Source organism: Crocuta crocuta, unplaced genomic scaffold, assembly GCF_008692635.1.
Source record: "Crocuta crocuta isolate KB4526 unplaced genomic scaffold, BGI_CrCroc_1.0 scaffold158, whole genome shotgun sequence".
NCBI classification, from domain to species: Eukaryota; Metazoa; Chordata; class Mammalia; order Carnivora; family Hyaenidae; genus Crocuta; species Crocuta crocuta.
Window position 1 is genome coordinate 3570248 of NW_027532590.1, and position 16394 is coordinate 3586641.

The 16394-nt window shown below is 34.4% G+C and overlaps 1 protein-coding gene and 1 long non-coding RNA gene across 2 annotated transcripts in view; one reads left to right on the top strand and one right to left on the bottom strand.

Moving 5' to 3' along the window:
* Positions 1 to 7253, top strand: part of LOC144244386 (uncharacterized) — a 52200-nt gene extending 44947 nt beyond the window's left edge. Inside the window, exon 4 of the long non-coding RNA XR_013338931.1 lies at positions 7028 to 7253. This is a non-coding gene — a long non-coding RNA (uncharacterized LOC144244386). The remainder of the gene's footprint in view (positions 1 to 7027) is intronic.
* The window catches only part of GALNTL6 (polypeptide N-acetylgalactosaminyltransferase like 6), a 1147170-nt gene that overhangs the window by 813448 nt on the left and 317328 nt on the right, over positions 1 to 16394 (bottom strand). The gene's annotated exons all lie outside the window — the stretch shown is intronic.

Genomic DNA, 16394 nt, shown 5'->3' on the forward strand with positions numbered 1-16394 from the left:
ACAGAGCCCAGAATAGATCCACATAAATACAGTCAACTAACTTTTGACAAAGGAATAAAAGCAATGCAAGACTAAAGATAGTCTTTTCAAAATGGTGCTGGAGCAACTGGACATGCACACGCAAAAAAAAAAAAAAAAACAGGAATGTAGACTTTACACTTTTACAAAAAGTAACTCAAAATAGATCACAGACAAAAGTATAAAATGCAAACCATGAAACTTCTAGAAGGTAAGAGAGGAGAAAACCTAGATGACCTTAGAAAATATACTTTTAGGTATATGTACTTTTTTAGGTGAAATACCAATGGTACAATCCATAAATGAAATAATTTATAAGCTGGATTGCATTAAAATTAGAAACTTCTGCTTTGAGAAAGGTAATGTCAAGAGAATGAAAAGGCAAGCCACAAACTGGGAGAAAATAATTGCAAAAGATACATTTGATAGAGGCCTATAAAAACATCCATTAAAAATGGGCCAAACATCTTAACAGGCATCTTCCCCCAAACTGTATACAGATGGCAAAAAAAACCAAAAACCAAAAAACACAAATATGAAAAGGTGTTCCTTATCATATTTCATCGTATCAGGGAAATGCAAATTAAAACAAAATTTGATATCATAACAGACCTATTAGAAGAGCCAAAACCCATAACACTGACACCATCAAATGCTGGTGAGGATTTGGAGCAACAAGAATGCTGATCATCATGCTTGTGGGATTAAATACCCTTCACATAAGATCCAGCAATCGCACTAGTTGGTATTTATACTAAGTGGTTGAAAACATGTCCATACAAATGCTTATATATGGTGTTTATATCAGTTTTATTCATAAAATTTGACAATACTTGGAAGCAACAAAGGTATACTCCAGTAGGTAAATGGGTAAACTATGATATATCCAGACAATGGAATATTATTCAGTGCTAAAAAGAAATGAGCTATCAACTCATGAAGAGACCTGCAAAGAACTTAAATGCATATTATTAAGTGAAAGAAGCCAATCTGAAAAGGCTACATACTGTATGCTTTCAACTCTATGGCATTCTGGAAATAGCAAAACTATGGAGACAATAAAAAGATCAACTGTTGCCCAGAGTTAGGGGGAAGGGAAGGACAAACAGGCAGAGCACAGAGGATCTTTAGGGCAGTGAATATACTGTGTATAATACTATAATAGATGGATACATGTCATTATGTAGTTGTCCAAACTCACAGAATATATAACTCTCAGAGAAAACAGTAATGTAAAATATGGACTTCGGATGATTATGATGTGACAATGTACATTCATCTCTTATAACAAATGTACTTTTCTCTTGGGGGATGTTGATAATGGGGGAGGGTACTACATGCACCAGGGCAGGGTGTATGTGAGAAATGTCTGTGCCTTCCCTTCAATTTTATTATGAAAATAAAATTGCTCTAAAAATATAAAGTCTTGCTAAATACATTATTAGATGATAGAATTAAAATGTTCTATTTTATTTTAATTATATATTTTGTTACATTGTACATTTTCATTGACATTCTTTTTTATTTTAATTAATTAATCTTTTTTATTTTAGAGAGACAGTGCAATAGGAGAAAGGACAGAGGGAGAGAGAAATTTAGGTAGGTTCCAGGCTCAGCACAGAGCCCCATGTGGGACTCAGTCTTATGACTGAGAGATCTTGACCTGAGCAGAAATCAAGAGTTGGTCGTTTAACTGACTGAGCTGCCCAGGGGCCCTTCATTGACATTCTTATCTCTAGTGCTCACAGACCAACTATGTAATGATCTACTGTGCCCTTTCACTCATTTTGCTTTAGTTGCTTATCTATTATTTTAATTCTTTGAATGATCCGAAGGTTTTACTGCATTCACAGATACTCACATATTATTTCCTTTGGCTGGAACATCATTGCTTCACTCTTCACTGACTCAAGGGGACTTGGCTCAAAAAACACTTTCCCAAAGAGGTCTTCTCTGCTTCTGCCCCAAATCTCAAGTATCTTCTCCACTACCATCCTTTTCATGGAACTGGCATTTCTCTGTCATAGTGCTTATTGGAATTTGTGTTGAAAACATTTTTACACCTTTTTAAAAAATGTTTTATTTAGTTTTGAGAGAGAGACAGAGACAGCATGAGCAGGAGAGGGCCAGAGAGAGGGGGATACAGTATCCGAAGACAGGCTCCAGGCTCTGAGCTAGCTGTCAGCACAGAGCTTGACGCAGGGCTCTAACCCACGAACCGTGAGATCATGACCTGAGCTGAAGTTGGATTCTTAGCCGACTAAGCCACGCAGGCACCCCAACACCATTGTGATAAACTTTTTAAGTCAATCTCTGGTAAAAGAACCCATCACTTAAAGAATGTCATGTCCACTACACATGTCCGGCACAATCAGAGATTTATAAAAATAATTATGCTTATAGTTGACATCATACATGCAGGTTGACATGCCTTCTCTTCAGGAGGAGAATCTACTGATTTATACAAAGACTGAGGAAAACCCTTAAAAGAAGCATCCAAGAGAGCTGACTACCTGGAATATACATATATGAGGACAGGTCTAGTAGGCTTTTATTAGTGGTGGGGCCCACAAAGGTATGGGGGTGATGTCTATAGGATTCCTGTGTGAAAATTCACTAGGGAAAAAAAGAATCTGGGACAATAATCTAAACACAGGACCAGGAGCTGAGAACCGTATGCAAGAAATTGTTCTGTGTGTACTATATGGCAATTACTCGCTTTGTCCAGCCCCAATCATAACCATAGCATAGATATGTTGAAGAAAAGAAGACTGATATATGTTTTAAATCCCAATGGTGTGACATTTAGCTGTCTATGGCTACAGTAGGGACCACTGTATTCTTTAAGATTCATGAAAGTGAGCACTGAGTTCTTGGAGCAGAAAAGTGTTTGCTTGTAACCTGTGGCAAGCTCTATCCTGTGGTGATTCAGAGGTGATCCCATGAGCAGAGTTTTAAGAGGAAGATCTGAGATCCTAGAGTGAAACACCTGCAAAAGGAAATAGGGGTATCAGAAATGGTGGTGTGAAGCATCCCTGCAGAAGACTTGAGTGATAAATGGCACTTGGCAGTGGCATTCTTTAAGTTTATTTATTTATTTTGAGAGAGAGAGAGAGGAGGTACAGGCACAAGGGAGGGGGAGGGGGGAGAGAGAGAGAGAGAGAGAGAGAGAGAGAGAGAGAGAGAATCCCAAGCAGGCTCTGCGCTGTCAGCACAGAGCCCAACGTGGGGCTCAACGTGGTGCTCAAACTCACCAACCATGAGATCATGACCTGAGATAAAATCCAGAGTTGGACGTTTAACTGACAGGTGCCCCAATGGCATTTGTTTTTATATGACACTGCCCAGAAGCCCAGGGATGGCTGTGCAAAGAGAAGGCATGGGAAAGGCATACCAAGATGGTATTTGAATGCAATGACATGGCTCTGAAGGAGATAGAAGAAACCAGAGAAGGAAAGGGAACTCCGGAGAAAGAAAAGATACATCCCATCTATCATGGCTGGAATATTTTGAACTACAGAAAGTTCCATCACATTATGGTCACCTAAACAAACAAACCACAAACAAACAAATATATATATATAAAAAGTCTATCATAACCACTTCTAGCAGGGATGTTTAACATGTTCTTCTAGATAATTATTATAAAATGTGTACAAGAAATTATAAAAAAAAATAAGGGACAGAAAAGTATCTTGACAGGATGGAAGAATCAGATAAATCAGAGTAGTCAACATGGTCATATTTCTGTGACAGGAAAGATCTGTGAGATGTGAGATTGCTTTGTGTTGGCAGTTAAGACCTTCAAATGATGACAATCTATAGTTTTAGACACTTAGGATTAGTGAGAAGGACAAGGATATATTGTTTAAGACAGGTGAAATATAACATAGATAGGAAATTTGTAAAAAAACATGTAAGCAGTTGACAGACTAAGTAATATGACTTGTAATTTTCTTAGGAACCAAGATTTTGCTGTGAGGAATGTCTGCCTTATGCTCTCATTTATTCAACACCATTTTCAGATTGCCAAACAATTTTTCTTCCTAAACTGAAGTTGCTAATTTGCAGTTAACATTACGTTTTTGGTTTCTATTAATTTCTTAATCAGATTTCTAAGCTGAAGTTTAAGATTCTCCAAGTAAGATCATCTGTCAATTTCAGTGCTGTCTGAAAACAGATGGAGGGGAAGAAAAGCCATAATGAATCTCTAAAGTGTGATACCGCAAGTGCCTTCAAAGCTGAACAAGTAGAAATGACTTTTCTACATGCCAATATATCAAGAAATTCCTCATAAAATACGTTTGAGAAATAGAAATATCTGGTCCTTTACTCATGATATAATGAAATTAATAACTTTCAAAAACAATGCAAATCGTTTTTTTCTATTTTAAAGTATTAATATTATTTTCAAAATGTACTTTGTGATCCTCTGAGTCATACTATGTTGTAATTTAAAGAGAATAAATTATGTCATTAGTAAATAACGTGTTCATCATGGAAAACATATTCACACATACACATACAAATAAAGTTCATCATTTTTAACACTTATGATAAAAATCAAAATTTGACCTTCAGCCAGTAGATGGAGAAGTTGATCTTAGAGTAGATTCACAGTGCTATTAAGTCTCTCTGTTAAGTTGCAGGAGCAAAGAGTAAAATTGTTGCTGATTCAGATATTTGGGGATTGTTTTCATGGTTATTTTCTGGTTGCTCTGCAAAAAGGTTCTAGCATCACCCAAGGGACCACTATTGTTTCTTAGAAATCTTTCCTGTACAGTCCTTATGTGCTTTGTTTATAGGCACCTTTTTTTTTTTTTTTTTTGACTGTCTATTCTATTTTCAAACAAGCCTGGAATATTTCTTTTCTTCATAAATTATTGCTGAAAGTTTGCATAGTACATATTTTTAGGAACCACAAAATGTTAAGAGTAAAGGCACTGAGTGATGGAATCAGCACCTCTCAGAGCAAGATGAAAATATAGATTCCTTCTAGGGCAAACTGGCTTTCTGAAAAAGGAAACACACATTATGTACTTCAGCAAGCTCTCAGAAATTATGCACGGCCACATCCATTAGGGATGAGCTCATAAATAAATAAATCAATTGACAAATTCTCTTGAACAAATTCCATCACCAAACCCAAAATCATTTGTTTAGTACATTGACAGTTATTCTATATCTTAAAAGATGTTGAGAACTCTGAAAATTCCTTACAACTGGAGTTTAGTGCTATTCATTTTTGTTGGCATTTTTGTTGTAAAAATGATCATGTTTAGACTGACAAAGCAAAATAGAAAAATGTATGAGATGGTGGTTAGGTGTTAAATTCAGAAAGGTGGGCTACTATTTTAATGAAATTGATAACTAGTAAATATTAAGATAAAAATCAAAATGGAACTATAACAGAATTGTTTTCTATAAACCAGTGACAAGTTAAAAAAACATGCCCTCTATTAAAGATATCAAAATAGTCATCCTCTGTAACTTTTTTGATGGCTCATTTCAGTAACTTCCATTTTCTAAAAATATATTAGTTTTGTTCTATTTAAATGTATTAAAACACCCTATAAGCAAAAGTAAAGATCATTTTTGTAGGGATGGGTTGTGGCTAATATGTAATCACCTATTAAAAATACAATTCTCTTTTCATTTATACAACTTGGTTAAGTCCCCAATTATCTTAATATATAGTTTATGTTATTCAACTTAACAAATATTTAAGAGCCTACAACCTGCCAGCAGTGAATAAGAAACACTAAGTTCCTACTTTCATGAAATTTACATTCTTGAGGATGAGATAAACAAAAGACAAAAAAAAAAAGAGATACAGATCATTACAAAAGGTGACATAGGATATGTAACAGAAGATATAGTAAAGGCATATAGAAGTAATAATATACATAAATAGGGGTTAATAAAGCATTAATGCAGAGATGGGGAACACTCTTAGGGTATTAAAAAAGTTCTTTGAACAGAAGATTCACTATACATCTCATACAAATTCACATACATGTACAGTCTATGCAAATAAATGGATACCGAAGAAAATAAAGCAGATGTGGTTCCTACGGACTTAAAGTTTATGGGTGATTTTTTGTTTTTGCCTTCTTTTTGTTTCGTTTTGCTTTCCTATGGTTCATACTTCTGAAACTGGCATTTTTAAATAGCTTTATGTTAAGAGGGTTAATACCCATAAAGAAGGGCAAAACAGTTGAGTTGGAATAGTTAAAGGGACAGCATTACTCTATTTAGCCACTGGTATATTGTTCATTATTAGGATCTAGGATATAAGCTGTTTTAGTAAAAATGCAATAATGATAAATGCTCTTAACTTTCTTTGTGATTCTAGATAGATATTGATTTAAGAAATGCAGCCTTTTAAAGAATAGTTGAAACAATATAAGAAGATAGAGGAGCCAGATTCAGAAACAGTTAAATCACATACATTAAAAAAATAAATATTTCCATAAGACTTAAATGTCTCATGACCTCTCTCATGAGTGAGGTCAGCCAGTAATAGCAATTGTCAAAGTGTTCAAGGTCTTGCATTGTTTGGAGGCAGGTAAAAATATGGACTACTTTAGAATTTTTAGGTATGCACTATAAAAATAAAGTGTAATCATTACCATAATAGAAATAGAACATTGAACTTCTATGTTCTGATAGTGCCAAAAGGTAAAAAGAAAATACAAATCTACCTCAAGCACAGATGAAAAAAAGGAAAGCAATAGGGTAAAGTCAAATAAAGAAACTAATGAAGGTAAGTAAAAGACAAAGAAATTAATCAAACAGCTTAAAATATTTTAAAGTCCAATTATTTTAACATAAAAAACATTTAAAACTAGAATTCTATTTTAAAGAAACAGACTTTTATATTTTCTAACTATAACAGTTTTCTTTTTTATCAAAATATAATTAACATAAACTATTCTCATTAGTATCAAGGTGTACATCATAGTGATTCAATATATTTTAATATATATTTTTTAAAATTTTGTTTTAGAGACAGAGGGAATGTCAGTTGGGTGAAAGTGAGAATCCCAAGCAAGAGGCACGCTCAGCACAGAGCCCTACGCAGGGATAGATCCCATGACCCCAGGATCATGACCCACACCGGAATCAAGACTTGGATGCTCAATCAACTGAGCCACCCAGGTGCCCCTCGATTCAATATTTTTATGCCAGAGGTGGAGAGGGCTTGGAGAACAGCCAAAGTAGGTAAAGGAGATACAGATAGATTATTTATGTACACATAAAACCTATACAATGTTTCCAAGAGATACTTAAAATTACCCAGAAAAACTGAAAGTAAAGAAAAAAATCTGGTAGGGAACTAGCCAACTATTTAAGTAGATACAGGGCACTCACTAAAAGCATCCTGAACACACAGACTTGGTTTTATTTTCCCACCAGTACCCAACATATTGTAAACAACCAATAAATATTTATTGACTAAACTGATGGATATTCATGTATCAAATATATAAATACCTAGAATGGATGTCTATATATCTAATTCATGAAAATAGCTGTCTCTAAGAAGGTAGAAGAATAGAACAACAGAAAGAAGATAAAACTCTTGTTTATATTCAATGACTTTTATGTTAATAAACATCAAAATCCAATCTTAGATATCCTATTTCTTGTCCAATCAAATCCTTATTATGAAGAATAGTAAAGAACATGAATTCCTGGTTACCTCCTGGGTTGTGTTCTTTAATACCTTAGAATTAAAATTCTAGAAATGTAAGCAGAACAAGTTTTCAGAAGTATTGCTCATTTGCATGAATGATGCAAGGGATGTTTGGGAAATCATGTCCCTGAAAATAGTTCACCAGACAAGTTATCTTCAAGGGAGTTTTAATTCTGGCATAGTTTAGCATCAACTGTGTAATTCAGATTCAAATTGAACATAAAAAGAATTAAAATTTATGTTCAATGGGCCAGTGACCACAGATGCAGCACAGAGCTATGCTAAAAGAGCGGATGAAACATTTCACGTTTTATAATTAGACTGTGGTTATAACATGCTGATTGCAATCAAGTGCAATATGGTGGAGGAAGTAGTGACTTTTATGTTTATTAAATCCTTTATCATACACTATGACATGCTTGTAGACCTCTGCAAGATCTGAAAGTTTGACTGTTTAAGTACTGCACAGAACTTCACATTATATGGCAAGAAATGCACTCAGTGCTGTCACATATATAAGTTGTTCATCATATAAGAGATTTTGCATTTTGTAGCTATATATTTAATTTAAATAATAAGCCTCTTTTAAAAAGCACATAAAAAGGTTTTTCTTATTTATCATTCAATTAAAAACATATTATTGTAGTTGTCATGTAATATTAGTTTCAGCTGTACACATACTGATTGTGCAGTTTCATGCATTCCACAATGCTCACCACAGTAAAGTGGTGTCTGTCATCAAACAACATTACTACAATACTATCCTCTATATCCCCTATGCTGTACTTTTTATCCCTGTGACTTATTTATTTTATAATTGGAAGTATGTGTCTCTTAATTCCCTTTACCTATTTTGCCCATCTTCCCTACTCCCCTCTCCTTTGGCAATTATCAGCTTTATCTCTGTATTTATGAATGCATTCTGGTATTTGTTTTGGTTTTTAGATTCTACATATAAGTGAACTCACTAATATGTATTTCTCTACAATACCCTCCAGGTCCATCCATGTTGCTAAAAATGGCAAGATCCCATTCTTTTTTATGGCTGAGTAATATTCCATTATATATATTCAATATATACCACATATTCTTTATCCATTCATCTGTCAATGGACACTTATTTTGCTCCTATACTTTGGCTATTGGAAATAATAGTGCAATAAACATTAGGATGCAGGGGCACCTAGGTGGCTCAGTCGAACAAGTGTCTGACTTCAGATCAGGTCATGATCTCACAGTTCATGAGTTTGAGCCCTGCATCAGGCTCAGGCTCTGTGCTGACAGCGCAGAGCCTGGAGCCTACTTCAGATTCTGTGTCTCCCTCGCGTTCTCTACCCTTCCCCCATTCATGTTCTCTCTTTCTCCCTCGTCTCTCTGTCCAGGTATGTGTGTATTTGTGCTGTGTGCATGTGTGTGTTAGTACTCTCAGTCATGGTTGATTCTCAGCCATTAGACTGAAGTGTTAAATAGCAAGACAATCCCTGCTTGCTATGAAATTCTTGTCCTAGAGTCTCAATTCACAGGTTTTGGCTTTCTTTAGTTTCATTTAAGTCATCTTTTTCATTTTTCATTTTTTTTCTCCAAAATAAAATGATTTCTCATTAGCTCTTAGAGTTCAATTCCAACATCTTCTATTGTGTTTTTACACTGGAAGACAGTCTTATTTAGGTACGCAATTTTTTAAAATTGAGAATGTACTTATGTATTCATTCAATAAATATTTGTTTATTATATTTACTTGCTTTAAACTAAAATGTTCAACTTTAGTTAAATAAAGTATGAATCAAGGTAAACTTTACACTGAATTTGTACTCATACTATCCAACAAGTGATGAATTGGCCACCCAGAATGTATACCACATGGTACTGTAAATGTTTTTATAGTTTGTCTGCTTTCCTTATATTTTGAAAGAAACAGGTTGTGTATAATTTATTTCTGTTTCCCATTAACTAATACAGTGCTTGCTTCAAATTGATGGAAAACCCTGAGGACCAGAATGTGTACTTTTGCTGACACTTAAGCACTTGCAAATCAAACACATTGGAAATGCTTTTTTGGTCTCTCTGGTATTTATTTCTACCCATATACTGTCTCAGCAAGAGGACTCAAAGTAACATTCTCTAAGTTAATTTTTTTCTTCGTTGCCTAAAGCTAACTTAGTTTGCATAAGGGGCAATGATTAATCAAATTAAAGTTATGAATGGGTGTATAATAAATGGTATATAATTGATATAGAAGCCAGAAGCACTTTCTGAACCTTTATTCTATCCTAATTTAAAAAGAAGATGAGGAGATCTCTTTTACATTTTTGATACAGACCTAGAATATTTATAAGTTACTTTTTGCTATTCGCTCCTTTCTTCTAAAACTGAGAATCAATGATCCCTGTAGAAAACAAGCAAACCAAATTTTTACCCCATATTTCTTGCTCAAGAAACTTGCTATCATTTCAGATTCTACTCTCTGATAGTCTTTACTCTTGATTCAATTTCTTGATGTTACACATTAAATGTCCAACTGCTGAATGAATGTAAAGTTCGAGGGCAGGCTCTTAACACGGCATAAAGGAGTTCTGAAACCAGCACAGCCGCTGCTAGCATAAATTCTAGGAGCAGCTTTCCTGGGTTTGAATCCTATACCTGCCACTTACCAGCTGTAACTTTCAGAAAACCATTTAACTTTTCTTTGGCTCAGCAATCTTATTGTGAAATGGGTGGGGGGGAAGTGAACTCTGTATTATAGGGTTCTATGAGGATTAAATGCATTGGTAATTTTAAGTAGGAAAATGACTGGCACGGGTCAATGCTATCCAAGTGATGTTTACAGAAATAAACAAGACTTTTGTAAGCTGGTAGAGTTCCTAATACTATCTTCAAGATTGATCTAATAATATACTACATTTCTGGGGGCCTTAAAAAAATACCACACATCTGTTTCCCAGAGAAGTACATTTTATAAATATGTATTTGGCTGAATGTAACCTGAAGATAAAACTTGACCTTGTTCATGGCTTCTTTTCTTGCAACATGTAGCTGCTGAAAGGGTAGGTAACTTTAAGCATGGAATGTTCATAGATAAGAAATGTAATCAATTTCCTGAGATTACTGTTACTGTGACTTAACAAATTGGGAGTGGCTTGCTCAGATTGTGGGTATGGAAATTTGTGCTTAATGCCTTCAGGATGCGCATGACAGCACTACTGTGTTTTCTGAATTTGTTACTTAGGTAGAACGTAAAAGTAATTTTAAAAAGACAATGTTTAAGCAATAATAAGTACTTGTTGAAACCTACAAAGCAGTTATTGTAATATACACATTTTCAGAAAACTCAACAGAAAAGGCCAGTACTCTAACAATCAAGAAAAAGCAACATTTCTGAGTAATCAGAATGAAAACAAAATGGCTTAAAATTGAGTCTTGAAAATGGCTTTTGAAAAAATGGCAGAAAATATATTTGCAGTGAGAATGGGGTAGTTGATTCCCATGAGGGGAATGCAATCTAATTGTAAAGGAACAGAATTGGATCCTATGAAGGAATGTACTTATTGAAATTTTCAAATTTGCCCATAAGGTATGATGTGTCCTCACTGAGCCTGTTGAAAGAGAGCAGACAGTTCAATGTTTGCATACACTCTCAACAATTTCACATCTGAAAAATTATATTCTAGAAAAAGAGGACTTAATCCTGGGATTGTGATTATATTAATTACATCTAATGATAGCCGACATTATGTGAAGATGCACCGTGGTAGGTTGTAGCCTTTTGCCCGCTTAGCTGCGAGATATTATTCGATCACTGCCATGCTTGGTTTAAGCTTTGATGTGGCCAAATTATTTTAAGGGATTTATATTTTAAGGATATATGCAATTGTTTGAAGTTTAATTTTCCATCAGTCAATACAAAAGTTAAGTTTTTCAGATGCTCTTTTCCTCTTAAAGGTAAACACCTTAAAGTTTTCCAGGGCATAAGCAATGAGCCATCACTGAAAGAAGATAGAATTCAATCATCACAGCCTACAAGATCCTATATGATCTGACCCAATGTGACTTCCTAAATTTATTATATGTCCTTCTTCACCCATTCAAGAAGTTACAATCACATTGGCCTTATTTAATACCTGGGACACATCAAGCTAGTTCTTAGTAAACAGTATTTAATTATTTTGTTCTCTCTGCCTATTGCATTTTTTCTAATTTATTGTTGATGCCCTTTATTACTCATGTAATCAATTTAGTAAACAAAGAAATAATTTCTAAAATTTTAATATAAAAATTATAGGTAAGTGAGAAATTAAGCATAAAACACAGGACAGCTAGGTATAAACATATCAGAATATTTAAAATGCAGAAAATCAATCTAAGTTATTAATAGAGTTGAACACCGAATTTGACTCTGAGATGGTTGGCCAAAAAAGAAAAAAGAAAAATTAAGAAGAGCATTAGACTATGGGGTGCCGAGGTGGCTCAGCCAGATAAGTGTACAACTTCAGGTCAGATCGTGATCTCACAGCTCATGGGTTCGAGCCCTGCATGGGGCTCGGTGCTGACAGCTTGGAGACTGAAGCCTGCTTCAGATTCTGTGTTTTTCTCTCTCTCTCTTTCCCTCCCCAATTCTAGTTCTATCTCTCCCTTTCAAAAACTAAATAAATATATTTAAAAGCATTAGACTAATGAACTATAGTAAAATGAAATGCACATCAACCGAATGCAAAAGGCAATAATATAATATATAATACCCCAAGTATCAAGTATGATAAAGGTATTCAGACATTTGCATTTTCCTGTGGGTCTATGTAATTCACAATAATGTATACAGTATACTGTTAAGCTTTATAGATCAGATGTAAAAAGAACTGAATTGGAAAAGTCATAACTTTCTCAACCAATCATAATTCAGTTCATTTGGGAGGCTTCAGAATGGTTTGTGCTGCTGAAGCAGATATGTTCAAATGCTTTTTAGAACCTATTTCATCAACATAATATTGCAAAATATGTAATCATCTTTATCAGGCCTCTGCAGCAGCTCACATGCTCATGGCAACACCCCCAAATCGTTGCAAGTTGGCTTTTTCCCAGTTGCCAAGGCTTTCAGCAATCACCATTCTGTACAGAATGCAGCTGGCTTACTATTTGGTAGCCTAAAGAAAAAACAATTCAAGCTTTTGCACAATCACTGGGTTTCCTATTCTATGGTGTAGTGATTTCAAAGACCAGATTCTTTCATAACTCGCACCTGCCGCTCTGCTCTTGCAATGGTGCAGTTATAAGCAATTCAAAGGGGTAGTGGACTCTCATCCAACTCCAGTGGAAATCAGAAAAAAAGCTCAAATATCTATAATCCCTTGTGCTTTCTCACCTATCCTTCATCTGTTTGCCTAAAGTTGTTGTTTTCTGGGGTTTTTTTTTTTTTTTTTAATGCTGCAAATCTTTTTCCAACATGACCATCATATTCCTTGCACTCTGTAGGTCCTCTCTGTTCAGGTATATTACATTTGATTTTTCTGACTTCTTCCCTAAATATGAATCAATGTATGGCTCAGGCAAAACCCCTGCAGAGGGACTTTTCAGTCACCTTCTCTCTCAAGTAAGGGGAGAAAGAAACTATTACTACATCTCAACCATATACACCTTTTTGAGATTAAATTTAATCTCACTGTTGTCTATAAATCTAATCTCATGGAGGTGTATATGGCCAAAATACAGAGAAAATTACTCCTAGAAATATATTTTGAATGTAAAGTGTATATACGGTTTCAAAATAGAATTTAAAAATACTAAAACTACTTTTTTCCCCAGAGTCAGTATCTTCCTTTTACAATGTTATAAAGAAGAACTTATAAATGCAATCAAAGTGCTCTTAAGGTAATATAAGAAGTAACTTTTCATAATATGTATCAATAATAAAAATTAATATGCAATAATTACATATATGAATTATTACTTCCCAGTTCAATTATCTTGATTTCTTGTAGCCTCTGGCTACAAGCTCTCTGTGAATGAGAAATGTAAAGGGATCAAATGAAGACTCCTGCTAATACACCCACAAATAAAATCTCATATCCATCAAAATAAAGTAGGAATTAGCCAATCCTAGAAAGAAAAAAGAAACAATTCAATGGCTAGTGGAGAAGCTGGAAGAAAGCAGACTTCATTTTTCAAGAACTGATTGTTTACATTTAATTGCTTTGGGAGCCTTTGCTGTTTAACATACTAAAATCTTTAGTTTGACTCTATTTCTTTTCATAGTTGACATTTTTAATAAATATTTTGAGTGGATATGACTAAAAGTAATATAAAATGTTGTTAATCATTTTATACTAATTTGTCTTGTGCCATCTACCTATAATCACCATACCTTATTATATTCAATTATTTCATANATAATTTATTAAAATAAATTAAATTAATCTTTTCAATATTTGAAGAGACATGTTACTACAAAATTTGATTCAATGATGCTGGACACATTACGTTTTGAAACAACATTTTAATTTTCTGATCTTTAAACCACTTTCAAGGTCATGGAAGAAAAACAAATACTGAATTATGAATTTGTGGAGTTGGAGGATATCACTTAGACTGTAAATTCCAGACCATATTATTTACTTATTTATTTTTGCATATATAAAGAGACTAAGGGCTAGGAAAGTCAATAAAGAAATTGAACAGAGGCATGTGGCCAATAAATTACTTACATGTAAAAACAAAGGAAGACAGAACACAAATTCCTTACATTTCTTCTTTTTTTAATGGAAGGAATGTTTCAATGCTATCTAGACTTGGATCATTTTCACAAAGCATAATATCTAGTCTGAATTATGAAATATCTCAAAATAACCAATTAAAAGTAATAATGAATCTACTGACTTCAAAGATGTGAGATTTGCTTGAATTATGAATGGATGAAGCGAAACTATAATGTGTATCTCCCATTTGTAGTGTTCAATGAAATATGCTTGCATGGAACTTCTGCACGGGTCTGGGTATTAGTCCTGGGAACTGAAATTCCTTCCTAATTAAAAACAGGGACCAGCGAGGACACTTGTGGGGATGAGCACTGAGTGTTATGTGGAAACTAATTTGACAATAAACNATAATCTTTTACAGTGTGAACCGGCATGCCTGTCATGAAAATTTTTTTAAGTTTTTTTACTTATTTATTGAGAAAGGAAGAGAGAGAGACAGAGACAGAGAGAGAGAGAGAGAGAAGACAGTGTAAACAGGGGAGGGGCAGAGAGAAAGGGAGAGACAAATCCCTAGCAGGCTGCTGCACATAGCTCCAGGCAGGGCTCAATCCTATGAATCATGAGATCATGACCTGAACTGAAATCAAGAGCCAGATGTTTAAAGACTGAGCCACCCAGAATCAATGACTGAAACTTATGTAATTAAAGCTAGTTTTCAACATATTTCCTTCTCACACATATACACACAAACACACCCAGAGTCAAAGCATCGCATCCTTTGATAGCACTTGTACTATCAAAGCACTTAGACTCTCATAGCACTTGTACTTCAGACGTGGGTATGGAAGTGACAATGCAACACGAAGTATTTCTTTTTTAGTCGTAGGTTTTATGTAAGACAATTTCTAATGTTTTCTTAACATAAGAGCATCACGTTTTATTTTATTTTATTTTATTTTATTTTTTAATAGTTTATCATCAAGTTGGTTTCCATATAACACCCAGTGCTCATCCCCACAAGTGCCTTCCTCCATGCCATGTTTTAAAAAGTACATATTTGTTAATTACATAGAATCTTCACCCACAAGTAAAAAATATTAAGTTGTTTTAGTCCAACTTTTCATTTGACAATTTTCTCTACACCTAATTATTCAATTAACTTTTCATTCAGACTGACTTTTATATGGTCCAACTACTGCAAGTGCGGAGAAACTCTTACCTGTCATACAATTGGCTTCCTTATCTACAATTATAATTATTATTTATTCATCCCCTTTTATACCTACACCAAAAGCTTTGAGGAGATACATAAAACTTTATAGACTGGGTTTCAGAGCTGTTCAAGTCAAACCCCAATTTATCATTCTTGTCTTAAGAACAACAAAAACTGGCTTTTGTGCAATATATGTACATGTACCATTTCTTATAATCTTCTCAACGGTCCAATAAGTGATATCCTATTGATATCCCTATTTTAGATGTAAGGACACCGGTGCTTCAAAAAGTCAGGTTCAGGGACATCTGGGTGGCTCAGTTGGTTAAATGTCCGACTCCAGTTCAGGTCATGATCTCACAATTTGTGAGTTTGAGCCCTGTGTTGGGCTCTGTGCTGACAGCTCAAAGCCTGGAGCCTGCTTCACATTCTGTGTATCCCTCTCTCTCTTCTCCTCATCTGCTCACACTATGAATAAACATTAAAAATGTCTCAAAAATGAATACACATTAAAAAAAATTTAGAAGTTAGGTTCAGTTGATGAGGTAAAGTAAAATGCCAGAATTAGAAAACAGGTTGTCTGGCTCTAGAGGACATTTTGTTTAATTACTGAATTACCTACCTGAGTAGGCCAGTGATTCATTCTCCTGAAAAGGTAACATTTTTATCTTTTTATACACTTTCCTACAGTGCTCCTAAAATGTCATCTCCTGTTTACTGATTGTACAAATTCTTCATAAAGTCTTTGCCAATTGGTGTTCTTCCTTTTTCTAAACCT